At 40.6% G+C, this 15,369-nt stretch overlaps 1 long non-coding RNA gene across 1 annotated transcript in view; it reads right to left on the bottom strand.

The window, feature by feature from the left end:
* LOC129206964 (uncharacterized) overlaps positions 1 to 12,851 on the bottom strand; it is a 39,644-nt gene extending 26,793 nt beyond the window's left edge. The window contains exons 1-2 of the long non-coding RNA XR_008577333.1: positions 12,714 to 12,851; positions 12,458 to 12,585 (exon numbers count right to left, since the gene is read on the bottom strand). This is a non-coding gene — a long non-coding RNA (uncharacterized LOC129206964). The remainder of the gene's footprint in view (positions 1 to 12,457; positions 12,586 to 12,713) is intronic.
* Between the last annotated feature and the right edge of the window lie 2,518 nt (positions 12,852 to 15,369).

Below are 15,369 nucleotides of genomic sequence, written 5' to 3'. Positions count from 1 at the left end.
TGGGTGCTAAATGAGACAATAACCCCTGTCCCAGCATTTGACAACGCAATAATCCTGTTTTACTGCAATGTCTGCATTCACTGGAGAAAAAAATACAAAAAAAACCCCCCAAACCTCCACAAAAAAACACCCAACCCCAAACAAACTAAAAAAAGCCAATCGACCAACCAAAAACCCCCCAGAAAACCCCACCCAACTGTAAAACAATTGTCTCCAACTTTACAGTGTCTGGAGCACAGAATTTTTTGGCACTCGGGGATACGGGTGTGCTGCAGACTGGGAGGGAGATGGAGTTGTCCCAACAGCACGGACCAGGGCAGCTGGCCAGTCAAATCGGGGCTGAGTGCTTTCTCGACCATTCTGTAATGCAAAGACATGAACAACAACAACAAAATCCTGTTGCAAAAGAATGCCTATGGATAACTTGTAGGAAAAACCTATCTGGATTTCTATCATTCATAAAGAAAATACTGAAGAAAACGTGCACACTTTTAAATGGTCACAAACCTCTGTGGGAAAGATGTGATGACCAGAGGGGTTTTCCACGTATTTAGGTAACTGAGAACTGTTAGTATTTTCCAGATATAGTTCCAGTGCAAACTGTTACAGGCAGAAGAATTTGACTCCAGCTACTCTGTCCTGCAGGAATTAAATCTGGGAGTGAAAATCTTCCACCAGTGCTAGAAGAAAGCAAACACTGCCAATCGCCTTAGTTTGGTAAACCATCATCCCAGTTCCCAGCCAGGCAAGGGGAGAGCCTTTCACTGCTGCTATAATCTACCAACTGTTCACATAAAGCCAGAGAATGGGAGAACCCCACAGGGATCAAAATTCAGACCAGCATGTAGTAGCAGAGGTCCTTGACTAAACCTGTAGAGCAGCGCTCTCCACCTCCTTTCTCCCACTCCCCTGTAAGGGACTATAAAAATATCCTTCACCAGGCGGGCAGAGAGACAACCAGTAAAGGGAAGGAAACACTATGGCCATGGCATGTTTTTTGCAGTAAGATGTTCTTTTCTTTGTATTCCCCTTCACCTTAAGGCGCTCTGCAACTTCTATGCTATCTTCCTCTCCAGCATGTAGAATTTCCCCCATCATTTCCTCCTGTAGCGCTCGGCTGCGGGTGGGTGGGGGGTGATATTACCTTTTCACCCTTGCTCAGCAAGGATCTCCTTTTCTGCCACCTCACTCCGGTGAGGACGGGAACACGGACGTGCTCCCATCTTCCTGCAGAGTGCAGCAGTAGCCTCCACTTTTAAGAACAAGGAACTTGAATCAAACCTCTTTTTTTTTTTTTGCCCTAGCCACTTGACAACACAGGGCAGAGAAAGGAGACAGAACAAGACTTTGAGTACTAGCCAAAATACTGAGATATTGTCATGAAATCATAAAAATGCTGGGCTGAAATAGATTTCAAGAGATCATCTAGCTCAGCAGTGTGCGCTGAGGAAGAAATCTCTCTGCTGACAATACTAGTGGCAGGCTGTTAATACTACCATTCCAGCTCTGCAACTTCTCATCAGAGAATCTGGTTGTCATTCACTCTTCTTTCTTTTATTCTTTCCCTTTTAAATCACACATGGTTTGTGTCTGTCACTCAGCAAAGAATCAGACCAACTCATGTCTCGGGACGTGGCGCTGGCTTCAGATACGCTTTCCCCTTGTGATGTGTTCTGATGGATTTTGGAGACACCATTCCTCAAGGAATTTCTTCTTCCCATGAGTCCCTCGCAGAAGAGAAAGGTTAAGTTAAAGAGTAATTGTTCTTGCTGAGCCCATTGAAATTGCATTTGTGACATCCAAATGGATTTTTTTTTTTCAAGCAGTGCACCGGATTGACAGGAAAGCAGCTGCTCTGCAGCAAATGAGAGTGAAAATTAATAGGAGACCAAGGTAAAAGAAAGACTGTTGGTTTTGCTCACCCCCATCAAATTGTTGGGATTTAGAAGAGCACCCTTTGATCTCTCCCAGGCTAATTACTGCTCCAGGTTTGACTGCTTAGTACATTAGTTGCCCTTCACAGAAAAATGCAACTATTGTAATACAAATCTGTAATGAAAATTTAAATGAAAATACAGCATCTGATAAACAAAACATAGCAAAAGTCATCTGGCAGAATACCTGTGTCACACAACTTTTTCAAGTGTTTTGTAGCTGAGCAACAGCACGTGCACTGGCTGTTAAAATGAAACAGGTATAAAAAGGAAAAGCATGTGTCTAAGAGAGATCAACACATACAGAGCTTTATGATGCATATGTTCCTTTGAAATATTACCAAAGTTCTAGGATTAGCTGATTTAAATATGTTTCTTAAATCTTACCATATTACAGTAAGCGCAGTAAATTGCAAGAGCTCGGTTACGTAGGAATGGTACCGGTTTTAATTTCATAAGCTCATAGCAGCTTAAGATGAAAGACATGTTAACTGTAAACAAGTGCATCAGCTCACGTAACAATCAAAGATGATTCTTCCGTAAGTAAATAATTCTGCTCAAAGCTTTAGAGCATACAGCTATAACGAGACCAGTGAAGTATCCTTTTTGTAATGAGAAAGCAAATAGAAAACATTCCTGTGACACAAATGGCAGAAAAAAACCCCAACATTCCTTCACAAAGAAGTTTCATTTCCAGCCCTGGCAGCCTTTCTGGTTTCCTACGTTGGCTCCAAGAGGCAATTGGGCATCTGGGCTCCACATCGCCCTGCTCCTCAGCACTCAGTTCCTGGGCGAGGGCGAAGCCCAGAGTTAATTTCTTGCCTGCTGGAAAACAAGTAGAATTTCCAGACACCATCACCTTCAGGGTCCACCGTCCTGCAAAGATGACAGATGTCTTCCAAATCTGATATTAAAAAGGAGGATCAGACAAATGTGACATTTTATCGCTCAGTCGAACAGTCCAAGTTTACTTTTTTTAAAAAAAAGATATACATAGGCACATCTGCAACATTTGGCTCCTTTTTTCAGTAAGAATAATTCTTATCTATCTAACAAAAAGGAAACACTGCGATACTCAGTAGCTCATTAAATTTCTCATCGTTCCATCTGTTTACAGATTTTATTTGGGGAAAGAATGCTCTTTTCTAAACATACATCTGTTAATATTCTAAAAAGTATCTGTCAATATTATCACAGTGTTTAAAAAAAACTAATGGGTTTTAAAAAAATGTGCATTGCGTGTATTATAGCATAAGGATGACGTGATTTTTTTTTTTTTTCACATTTTCCAACATGAAATTGCCACAGACTGCCGTTCTAAGCTATAAATTACCAGTGTAAATGTTTCACACGTGGATTTGTTCTACGACAGGTTGGTCTACTGCACCCAGGAGTGGGATAAGCCATTCATAGAAGACGCAGCCTTTGCTGCAAACAGACGATGAGCAAATTTCGGATATGGGTATATATAGGCTATATATTAAGCTTGTATAGGTAAGCAAAGGAGGGAGTATGGGCTATGTTAAAACTGCCTTCAGCTAAGTAAGGCAAAAAAAAAGTGAGATCAACACAACATACCTAAGCATCCCTCAGCACGTTGTATTGCAATGTATCGCTCAGCACGTGTTGGAAACAGCCCCTCACGTAGCCTGAGCCTCTGCCTGCGAGCGTAGAGCCAGGAAAGGGTTGCTACGACCGCGTCTGGCTCAGGGTTACCTCCTTCACCCAGACCTGCGACGTACGAGCAGTACGTTTACTGTGTCACAACCAGCCTGGTACAACGACGGCACGCGTAGCCGGGATTGAGCTGCGTGTCATGCCACCAGCGGTACAACCACGGCACATTTAGCGGGGATTCAGCGGGGAGTGGCGTGCCACCAGCAGGCTCCGGTACTCCTGCCACAGGCATTAGCCCGGGCAGAGCTCTGCTGCCCCGTTGGAGCTGGGCACCATGGTGTTCCACATCTGTCACGGCATCCGCTACCACATCTGTACCAAATTCAGACAGCAGAGTAAAGCTCACCGTTCCCACTGCCTGTATCTCAAGGCGGGGTCACGTCTCAGAGCAAAGGCCTGTCTGACCGACCGGGAGACTAACGCACACGTGAGACGGGGATGCGGAAGGGAACAGAAATACCTGACTGCAGGATGACCCACGCTCAGGATACAGGCAGGTGCACGCCCATGGCACCATGCAGCCAAAGCAGCATGAGGCACCCGTGGGAAGGTATCTCAGCTTTTGACATGACCAAGAAGCATCCAAACTTGCGTTCCTACAGACAAGCACATCCCACACCAAGTAATTCTGCTTATAAAATAGGTTCGATAATAATGTACTAAACTATCTTGCAGTCACAGACAAAATACTTCATTTCTTGAAATAAGATTATTGCTGGGTGTTGTCCAGGACACCAAGCTGTGATAAATCTGAGCAGATAAGCAGTTTGGTGCAGCACTGAGGTGCATTGAATGTAACGCAGTAGGTTTGCGGTGGCCCTTTGGAGACACGCTGGTATGTATTTGTATACACATGGATGTTTACATGTGTGTAGAAATACACATATGTGTGGGTGTGTTGTAATCTTAGCGTAAATTATGCTGGAGTGTTAGACTTGTGCTTCTGTAACATAGTTTTGCCATAATATTATTTTTGGCCTCTCTTCCACAAGGAGATGTGAACTTGAGTTTATAAAGTATTTTAAGCAGAAAATGCCTACTTGGCTAACAACACTGGAGGCTTCTATTTTTGCAGCAGTTGGATATAGCAGATTAAACACGTTATGCATTAGGCCCACAGTTTTCCTAACAAATACAAAGTGTTCCCTCTGTCTTGCAAAGATCAATACTGCAAGAGTTTTTATTTTTATCAGCATGGAGCAAAGCTCAAACTTTCCACACTGCAGCCTGGAAAAAAACAAAGAAAAAAAAAGAATCTTTGGAAACAGAAGTTAGATTTTCATTTAGTGATTGAAGCTGTTTCCCATAAAATTGTCTTAACAACCATATAAAATATTTTAAAATACTTTTCTGTGGTATACAATCAGTTACACAGAATAGAAGATTTTGGTCAATGCTTTTTAATCTTTACTGTATCGGTGAGATTTGTTTTACGTTTCAAATCTAATCAGAGGGAAGCCATTCATAAATAACAGTGCAGGACACAAATCAGAATGGGGTAATGAGAATGCTCAATATTTGTGCACTTTTTTCTATAGGAGTTCTGCAGCCCTTTCTTCTCAGAATAATAGAAATCCTTGGATTTAATAGTTAACTTATATAACTAGCATATATTCATTTTTCTGTGTTAGAAAACTAGAGCCCAATATGACCCTGAAAACAGAAATATATTTATTAAGGATGTCTTATGAAGGGACTTAAGCAAGAACAGACTTTTCATTTTATTTTACGTTTTAGCATCTTTACTGTTAGTTCCAGCATATCAAAGACTTAAAAAACAATCAACCAACCAACCAAAAACCACTTTCTAGCAAGATAACTTGTTCCATTCCCAGAAGAGACAGACAGAAAGAGAAGGAGAAACTGCCATAGTGTGAAATATTAGGTCTTTCAGGAAATCTCATAGAGATGAACACAATATGCAGTACTGCATCTTTATCCTCTGAAGACTTGGTTTTGAGAAGCGTTTTAAGCATCTTAACTGCTAAAACATCACAAGCCCATTGCACGACTATTAAAGGCACAAATAAAAAGATCACTGGATGAGATAGTTTCACCTAGACTGCAGTTTTAGTTCAAAAGAGTTGGAACAGTATTTTAGGATGAGATACATAGCCGTCATTTCTAGTATTATCTAGAGCTACTCTGAGACACGAGGACAACGAACAATTGTCTCTCCAGATTTAACATACGTAACGTTTGGTTTTCTGGAACAGCAGAACCATAACTGAAAAGGCAATAATGCCTTTGGGTTTGTGTGCATGCGGGAGCATCTGTGCTTTCTCTATAATAAGATTTTATTTTTAATACTTTAAACCATTATTTTTAAAGTTAATTATTACCAAGCTACCTGTGAATACCTTTTGTTTTCATCATTGTGTACTTTTTATTAATAATTGAAAAAAGCTCTGAACCAACTGACAAAGAGAAAAATAAAGGAGAGATCAACAACAGCATAACGCAAAGTGGCATATGACTACAAACATCTTTTGTTCTTTAACAACCTGGTTCTTATAAATATCCAATGATTTCAGGGCAGAAGATTTTCAATAATACCTCAGTGCCTAGAACTCATTTTTCCAAACCTAAGGCACTTAGGACTAAATCTTAAGAAAAACCTACTTACTGAAATTTCAGCTGAAGCAAGGTGCCAGGGTCTCAAGCAATGAGAACCCAAGCGGAAAAAACCCCACCAAACCAAACAAACCAACAAACAAAAACAAACTCACATGGAGAAATTAGAAAGTGCCACTTAAGCTGACTTTAACTGGCAACATCAACATCTCGTGTTAGGACATACATAATTCAAGGGAGAGGAGCAGCAGAGGGAAATGGAGATACACATCAAAGAACACTACCATTATTTATTTCTCTGATTTACCTTCATGCACTGCATTGATACACACAGTCCCTAAGTGCACTCGAGGTGACACCTGCAGCCACAACGAGTATCAGATCCCAGGTAGCCAGGCTGAAATCGGCAATTGGCAACCATGGAGAGCCAAGACCAAAAGGTGAAGAAGCTTGAATACCATTCCAAAAAGGTGTTGGGTTTTTTAAAATTTAGTACCCAAAAATGTTTGTTGAGAATAGACAAGTATATTTCTCTGCTGTTAGGAAAAAGAAAAGCTGTAAAATACCATAAAACAACTCGCACAGTCAAGAATCATTACGTGTCAAAAGTCATCTCTCCAACTTACACTAAAACCCACAGGTAACTTCCCTTCGGTGGGTTTTTCAGCTTGGGTTCTGGAAATATAACGTGCTCTTTATACTTCAGACAAAACCACAGAGGATTAATTAACAGTTTTTTTTTACAAAAATCCAGGAAAACCTGATAACACTGTAGTGGAGCGAATCTTACACACCAATGCCTTTATTAGCATTCCCTCCCCTCCACAGTGCGCTACACTTGAAGTTGCCTTTAAAACAAGGCTGTTACACTATGCTGAGCATCTGAGGATTTACTAACAAATGCTAGCAAACATTTATCATTTCTGTGTAGAAACAGTAAAGAGATTGCACACACTTTCACTGCTCAAGTATTTTTTGGTATCGTCTGCAGCTGCAAGGAAATTGCACAATGAGCATCAGATTTTCTTACATTATCCAAATAACCAAGTATCCATTTACGCTCAAAATACCAGAAGTCCACACATGCACTTATTCCAAAAATCACAAAATTTGCATTTCTGGATTACAGGACATGACTTAACAAATTGATGGCAGAGAAAAGCTGCTAAAAGCAAGTATTCACTGCACACAAATTAAGATTGAAAAATAAATTGTTTCAAAAGGAAAACACACAAATGCTAACGTACCAATTGCATTCGTATTTTCACTTTTAATTCAATAATTTTGTTTATTCAAGAGAAGCTGCTGTAAAACTTCTATCATTCCACAAAATCAAGAACCTTGCAGAGGAATTCAACCCAACTTACTGTGCAGCTCTTCGAAGCGCGCACTCAAGGCTTCCTCCGACATCCTTAGCCAAAGACCAAAGCTCGGCCGCCTCGGGCTATCCTCTGAGGCGCATTTAAGCAGGCACTAAGCACTGAAGAGCTCACTTCCCATTTCTCTCACTGTACCAACCCCAGCATTCACAAGACCCAGTGGCAAACTGAGAGGAGGATTTGATTTAACCGAGTAATGAATCAGAGAAGGAAATGCGGTCTTTCAGCCACTGCGCTGGCAGGACTCTGCGCTCCTCTAGGTGCTGACACTCAACCCTGAATTCACAGAAAAATCAACCTTGCACACACTTTACAGCTAGTCAGGTCAGTCCCCATTTTCTTTTTCAATAAGTAAAACTGGTAAATATTTTTGTTTTAAATTGCAGACTGCTAAGAAAATAATTCCCATAGCTTTCCTAAATGGATCTTATGCAAAACATTAAAAGGTAAATTATATATTAAGCAAAGTCAACAGCAATTTCAACTGATGCTATAGCTCACACCTGTACCTACCAGCGTGGAGGGAATATTACCAATAGCACAAACAGAGTCAGAGTAGGTTTAGCACTACAGCAGTACAGAAGTTCTAAATATAAGATCAGACAAATGGCAGGTAATTCTCCCCCTTCTCTAAACACCAAAAACCTGATCCTCCAGCACTTGCACACCCACACAAGCAGATTTTACACCTCTGCAGTACTACTTCCATGTCAGTAAGACCTTCCAGGAATGCAAAAGTTCATCCACAGGTTTCTCAGGTACAGGGCCAGGCCTCCTATTTAGAGAGCAGCTAACGTGTACTGAGCTCAAACAACATCAACAGGCTTATCTACGGCATGAAAAATAGAAGCCAAACATCTGGAACTTAATAGCAGGCATTCAGAGCAACTAGAGGAGTACTCTTCTCTGTACATTTACTCTCTGCAAGTCATACCAGCAACGCAGACTGGTCTCGTTTGGTTTTACATTTCTCCCTCAAAATTAGCGTGCCATTGCTCTGCACCAAGAGGTCCTGGTTTGTTATGATCCCGATATGAAAGGCACTCAGACTCTCTGAAGTATCACTTAAAATGTCATTTAGTGGAGCTAATATAAAAAAGCAGAGGATAGTATAGATGATTTTACATCTCTTCAGATGCTGGGAATCCCAAGCTGCACAGCATCAGATGGGTCTCCAATCAGTGCACAGCATGCTGCATGGATCCCCATCTCATTTGGGGCTCTTAAGTGTTTATGGGATTTTCTAAAAACAATTCTATTCACTTCTACTGTCAAACAAAAAGGACGTTCACAGGAGAACTTGCCACATTTTCGGATAAAGACAAGGACACGGGGGTGGTGTAATCACGGGTAGCGAACGGCAGCTGCCTGCGGGCTCCATCATTACAGCTCTTTGGCAACATTTATCTTATGGCCAAGGCAGACGTGCAGGTCAGCACAGGCCTGAAAGCAAAGCTATAGATGCAATATATAAACAGCTAAATAAGTGCAGCACAGGTCTGCAGCTTCTCAGGTTAACTGTGATGTGGCTCGCCAGCTCCTCGGCGCACAGCTGTCTCCTGGCTGGGATCACCAGAGCCGCAGAGCACGCCTGCTAGCGTTCCTGATGCACGCAGCAACCCCCTGTCGCTTGGCCAAGCTGCAAATCCCTAAAGCCTGTTTATTTTTCTGCTTTACTGAAGAATTCCTCATGGCACTGAAAAAACCTCCCAAAGAAAATCAGTATCTATTACACACATCTAAACTTGTTGCATGAACCATAAAAATTAAATTCCTAAACATGCAGCTATGCATAGAAAACTCTAAAATATGTCCATAATACTCTTTATGCAATTATATTAGATTACATCGTAGCAGTTTAGAAAAGAAATGACATCTTCAGTGGTAACTTTCAGGCCACAGGATACCAAGAAAACTAATATGGAGAACAGGCAGTAGTATGAGTATTTGGGATTAAATTTACAATTAACACAAAGCATTATAAAAGTTATGAACAAAGATGCAAAAGAAACAAACCCTATCCCCGGCTTTGGTTTGGTTGCTCACTATTTTTGATATTGAACACACGTACCTAGCTTAGTTTTCTAAGGAAATGAGACTTATTCAACTATACCACCTGTTTGTTCACCAGTCCTTTCACTCTAACAGCTTCTGAACTTCGTCAGCTTTAATTACATCTGACAAGGCAGCGAGAGGTTTCAGAGGAAGCACTCACTACACAGCGTGTGAGAACGGCTTACATTGCTGTTCCCTGTGGAGGGAGGCAGAGGAGACCTGAAGGTTGAAGTTTATGGTCATTCTTGCCCCTCTTCCACCAGCCACATCTTCCACCTCTCGTCTTTAAAGCATCAGGAGTGCTTCTGCTGTCCAGTCCTGGCTGGGGGGTTGCAACCTCAGGGCTGAGAAAGCGGCTGCCCACCCATGCTGGAATCACTCCTTCCAAGGGCAGGATGCCAAATCCCAAAAGCTGGTGATGCTGAAATTTTTTCCAAATTATCATCACCAAATGTGATTGACTGCTAACAACAGTCTGGTTAGGTATGTTTCCAAAGCTAAAATTGGAGATAATGAGATTAGCCTGATATTAGGTATCAGGACATAACCCTTGCCGTGATGGCCTCCTTCATAAAATAAAGTATAAGTGGGATATGGTTTATCTTCTGTAACAAAAATCTTTCTTCTATTATAAAGTACAATAATAAAGCAAGTCACATCCTGAATCCTGCATGGCCAGGAAAACATTTTTATTCTATTTTATCCCAAACAATACTGGGCTATTTATACCCCAGGAAGGGAAAAAACCCCCTGAATCAACAACAACAAAACAAACAAAAACCCACAAAGAAAGAGAATTACTTAAAATGAGAAACAGCTTTCTCCGAGTTGCGCATGAAATTTTTATGATAGAGCCCAATTCAGATGAAGTCTGATTAAAAATGGTTCATTTGTAGGCAAGTTGGAATTGGCTGACTACTGCCTAATCATTAGGAATATTTATATGCATCTCAAACTATTTAAAAGGGAAACATTGGAAGAAAGAATTAAAAAAAAAAAAAATGCATTTCAGCCTAAAAAGCTTTCCTTTGCTTTCTATTTAGAGATTTAATGGATACTCCAGTCATACGAGCAGCAAGACCACACAATCAGAGAATGAAAACCTGGACAAATACGAGAATTTAGTAACCCTGTTTTGCAATTAATACTAAATTTTATCACATCTTCTCACAGCTTTTTCCACAGGTGCTGAGTTTTAGGCTGTTCAGCACAAGGGAGTTCTTGAAACAGAAGTGATACACTAACAAAACTGATTTGTGATTTGACTCCTGCTGTTAGAATGGTAAAAAAATTAAAATGGTCAGCTATCGGTTACATACCATGCTCAGACTTTGTCTCACTTCAGTTTCTCATGTACTTCAATCCAGTAATAGTTCCAACAAAATAGTCCTTGTATGATCAAAAACTGGATCCTGCTTCATAGTCTTAAATGCAAAATAACTTGTTTATCGTGTTGGGCTCAAAATACATTCTGTGTGACATATGTGGCTATTTTTGTTAGCTCCAGGGTTCCCACAAGCAAATCTTCCAACAACGTGTCGAACACATGAAACCCCACAGCTTCCCACCGAGGAAGTGCTATTTTACAAGTGGGACAGACACGTGCAGAGATTAATAGCCAGACTCCCAGGGGTATTTAGGAGCCAAACAGCAAAGCCTTGCAGGATTTTGAGGTGAGAGTGAGCACACAGACGGAGTCATTGTCTGCAGGTGGCTACAACATCCCTGATTCAAACATGCATCCATGTCTGGACAGGTACTGAAGGGGTGAAGCTGCATATGCCAGACCTGCGGGGAATGTCATCAGCACCAAATCTCAGGGACTGACGCTTTCACAGCTCCTTCAAGTTGTTGCATACGTTATCATTAATGCTTATTCTTCTGCACTAGAAGGAAAGCTTTAATTCTTTATCAGTAAGAGGTAAACTATCTTTTGTGTGTTTAAAATTTTCTCCATAGTACGTTCATCTCTGCTGTCACAAAGATGCAATGGTTTGCATTTCTGCTATTTGGGACTTGCAAAGGCTGAAAACACCAGCCCTGAAGATTACCTTAATTTATTTACTAATTACATCACACCCAAGGCATCCACCTCAGTTGACACGGATCCCTCCGAGCCTCGCATTCTTCTACTTCTGGCACATCTCCCTCATCTACAACACACACACACAACCGAGACCAGACAGTGGAAGAGGAGACCTTCTCCAGCAGCTGCCCAGCAGTACTGCTGCTCAGGACAGAGCAAGACTAGGTGGAGAACACAGCTGGCTCCTCAACCAACACAGCTACACCCCACAGCCTTTCCCAGTTTCTTTTCTCCCCTCTCGGCCACCACGGCACAGCTCTACTGATCATCACACAGCTTTGTTCCTGTCCTAGGAGCTCCAACTGCTTTGGAGCGACACATTGGCCACCAAATAAATACTCTGACTGCGATACTTTAGCTGTGACCTTACAACAAAACCATCAAGAGCTGAGTTGCAAACTGAAGGAAAATTATTTTTTAAGAGCATTTTAGCAAGATAAGAAAAGTTGGAAAGGATTTGGTTGGTTAAAAGAAAGCCAGGGATCAAAAGAGCAGTGAATCATCTCAGCCTTTAGGAAGCTGCAGATGGTTTAAGGGTCAAGTACAACAGTGTAGTGCTAGCCCACAGAAAATTAGGAATTTGGTATTTTACAGATCCTGAGCACACACTGTTGGAACATAGTGTAGGAGCATGTTGTTAATTATTTAAGAGGAGAGGTAAATTGTGTCAGTTTTGCATTTTTGCAAGATAATACAAAATTTCTAGTGATAACACTTAAATACATTGCTTGTGGTGAAGTATTTCTCCTTACCTGTGAGCAGGGTGTTGTATTAGCCCAGGGTGTTGCAGTCTTACAGCAAAGAGAGAAAGCAGTGGCCACCAGACGATTCTTTGTGGGCATTTGAAGTAACTCAAAGAAGAATCATATACCATCATTCTCTATATATAAAAAAATATTTTTTTGGGGGGGTGGTGGTGTAAAATACAAACCCAACTAATTCCCATCCACCACCCATGGCCACACATAGAGACACATGCTAACTAGAGATCCTTCCATGGAAACATACCTCCTCGATTTACAAACAGTAGAATGTGGTCACATTCAGAGTTAAGCTAACAAAGAGAAGTAACAAGCACTGCTACATTTCTGAACTTTAAACAGTGAAAATTTGTGATACAAGAAAGAAAAAGAAAATTCTGAGAACTCGAGTTAAACTTTAAAAGTAAATAGCATTTCATGCGAAACCTCAAAGTGCCCTCTTCTGGCAGCTGCCACTAACTGCTACCTCATTGGAAATGCACCCTCAGCCCGCAGGGCTTACTCTCCGATTAAAGGGAAGTTCTTTTGACACGCATTTTTTGTTATGAAATTGTCTTTACTAGCTATAAAGCAAGGGTATGAAGTTGTTAATATACTTTTATAGAATAAGAAACATTGAAGTGATGTGTTAAAAGTTATTTTAAAGCAAGCATAATTAAACAGTTCATATTCATAAAATGATGCTTGGGGTTTTTTTCCCCAAAAAGCATATACTTAAGATTTGTATTCATTTCAGCATCTAATTAGTATCGCATAATATTAATGTTATTAATCTGCAACAGTATTGATGCAAATCCTCACTGCATTACTTATTGCTTATTATTATTGCATTCCTTTTTATAGATTCATCTTAGGGAACAAAACGTTTTTAGTGTTAGTTAAGCACAAAAATACAGTAGGTGAAAACTGCATTAGAAAAATAAACCTGAACCCTCTGTTTATTTCTCGGTTTGGTGTTGCAATATAAAACACTCATTCATTGTCCAACCTTTCCTAAGTACTTTCATCAGTGTAAGAGTTGTAATATATTTCATTTTGTTTAATTACATATTTTGTTTCTATAGCAACTAGAAAGCATCTAATCCATTTCTGTTCCTTCCTAAGCCTTTACATAGCAATTTTCTTTCACGATACAGTAGCAAAAGATAATCCTTCTTTAGAACTCCGGGTACTATCTGTTCTCTCCAAATATCCTTTAATTAGTATGCATTAGGATTAAAACCAGTCGTAGTACTGCTACGACTAAAAGAAAACGAGTTAAAAAACCCCCACCTAACAGGATGTAGACAGAAAATTCTGTAACTACTGTTCAGTAACTTCAGCATAAATTTACTGCCACCTGCAGGCCCTCAGCACCATGGGTCTCCCAAGCACAGGAGCAAGGGTACCCCCAGCACACATCCCATGGCCATAGAGGGAAGGCAGATCTCTTATTCCTCCTCCTGCCAACTGATTCAGATTTATTTTGCTTACAGGAAAAGGAGGAGCTGCTAATGTTGCCCTGTTCAAAGAAATAATGCAGCTTATTTTCATTTGTGTTGCCCTATTCCAGTTTGCTTCTGTTCATGGAGAGAGTGGTGATGTCTGAAGGTTTTCCTATTGAGCTGACATGCTAAAAAAAAAAAAAAAAAAGAAAAAAAAGAAAAAAGAAAAGAAAAAAAAGATACAAGTTCCACTGCTGCTAACCACCTCTTAAACACTGGGTGCTTTCTGTATTTTCCTGTTGTTCAAAGAAATTACTATCTTCAAAAACATAACCCAGATCTTTAAAAAAATCTAGCAAGTCAGGTCTTATTATTAAGTCATGTCTGTAGTTAAAACATCTGAAAATGCTGGTCTAGGAGAATTTGGAGATTACTGCTTTACTAAGTGACCTGAGTCCTATATATTTATATTCTTCCATACACACAAACCATACTGGAAGAGGACTATCAACACTTTTAAAGATTGGAAACACCAAATACAAAGCTTGCCTACAAAGCCCTTTTTTGAAGCCATTGCCATGTGAAACAACCCTTACTTACAAAATCATACAGTACTTTTTTCCTATCAGATGTTGTCCCTGTCGATGCCCAGGGTAACTAGGGCTAAGTTACTCATCTTACCATTTTTTTAAATGCTGGTGTTTGACATACACTTCATCATTCATTTATTCCATTTATTCCTCCAATCTTTATTCTGGAGCTGGAATTTCTTCAACATTGCAGTTAGTACCACACCTAGCTTCGGGTCCTCCACCCACTAGTGAATCTCTCAGCTCAGTTTCAGCATTCAAGCTCTTCATACAATGTCCAGGAAAGCCAGGTTTCTAGAAACGTGATCTGCAGGAGCCAGCACACTGAAACAGGAGTCAGCTCAGCACATCACTTTTTGGCTTTCCAGTCTGGGAGTTCCAGAAAAAACAGAAATTAGTCTTATATGTCCAAAGTCACATCTGTTCCATCAAGACTGTATTTTCCATAGAGATATAAAAGCATACACAATGCCACGTAAGTACAGTTAGGCTGGCACTTCCAGGAAATCTCAGGCTTACTGAATACATGCTGTGCTTTTGATTAAATCGTAGACTGCAAATCCCATGCTGATTTACTGCAGATGTACCATGCAGCTGACCTACCCATATGCTGCAGAAACCCCAAAGTACTTCCAGCGCGCTACCTGCAAGTACGCATCACCCAGAGCATCCTGCCTGTCAGACCTCATGAGGTACCTTAGGTACCCAAGGTAAAATATTGGCTACTTGGTCTTAATTCCAATGGTAACCATGCACCCAACCAAGAAGGGTCTTGTAAAAAACTTCCTTAGGAACAATCAAGTGCCCTTAGAACAGAGCGTACATGGCCACTTGTAAAAGGGTACGTCGTACACAGAAACAGAAGAAAGCACATCCCATTTAGCTCCCA

The sequence above is a fragment of the Grus americana genome, chromosome 5 (genome assembly GCF_028858705.1).
Source record: "Grus americana isolate bGruAme1 chromosome 5, bGruAme1.mat, whole genome shotgun sequence".
In the NCBI taxonomy this organism is placed as follows: domain Eukaryota; kingdom Metazoa; phylum Chordata; class Aves; order Gruiformes; family Gruidae; genus Grus; species Grus americana.
This window is presented reverse-complemented; position numbering and strand designations above follow the sequence as displayed.